This window comes from Mastomys coucha, unplaced genomic scaffold, assembly GCF_008632895.1.
Source record: "Mastomys coucha isolate ucsf_1 unplaced genomic scaffold, UCSF_Mcou_1 pScaffold5, whole genome shotgun sequence".
NCBI classification, from domain to species: domain Eukaryota; kingdom Metazoa; phylum Chordata; class Mammalia; order Rodentia; family Muridae; genus Mastomys; species Mastomys coucha.
Window position 1 is genome coordinate 66,670,127 of NW_022196911.1, and position 590 is coordinate 66,670,716.

The window sequence follows — 590 nt, forward strand, 5'->3', positions numbered from 1 at the left end:
GGTGAGAAATCTGCCATAATTCTGATAGGCCTGCCTTTATATGTTACTTGCCTGTTTTCCCTTACTGCCTTTAAAATTCTTTCTTTGTTTAGTGCATTTAGTGTTTTGATTATTATGTGACAAGAGGAATTTCTTTTCTGGTCCAGTCTACTTGGAGTTCTGTAGGCTTCTCGTATGTTCATGGGCATCTCTTTCTTTAGGTTAGGGAAGTTTTCTTCTATAATTTTGTTGAAGATATTTACTGGCCCTTTAAGTTGGGAGTCTTCACTCTCTTCTATACATGTTATTCTTAGGTTTGGTCTTCTCATTGCATCCTGGATTTTGTGGATGCTTTGGGTTAGGAGCTTTTTGCTTTTTGCATTTTCTTTGACTGTTATGTCAGTGTTTTCTATGGTGTCTTCTGCTCCTGAGATTCTCTCTTCTATCTCTTGTATTTTGTTGGTAATGTTTGCATCTATGACTCCTGATCTCTTTCCTAGGTTTTCTAACTTCAGGGTTGTCTCCTTTTGTGATTGCTTTATTGTTTCTACTTCCAGTTTTAGATCCTGAATGGTTTTGCTCATATCCTTCTCCTATTTGATTGTGTTTTC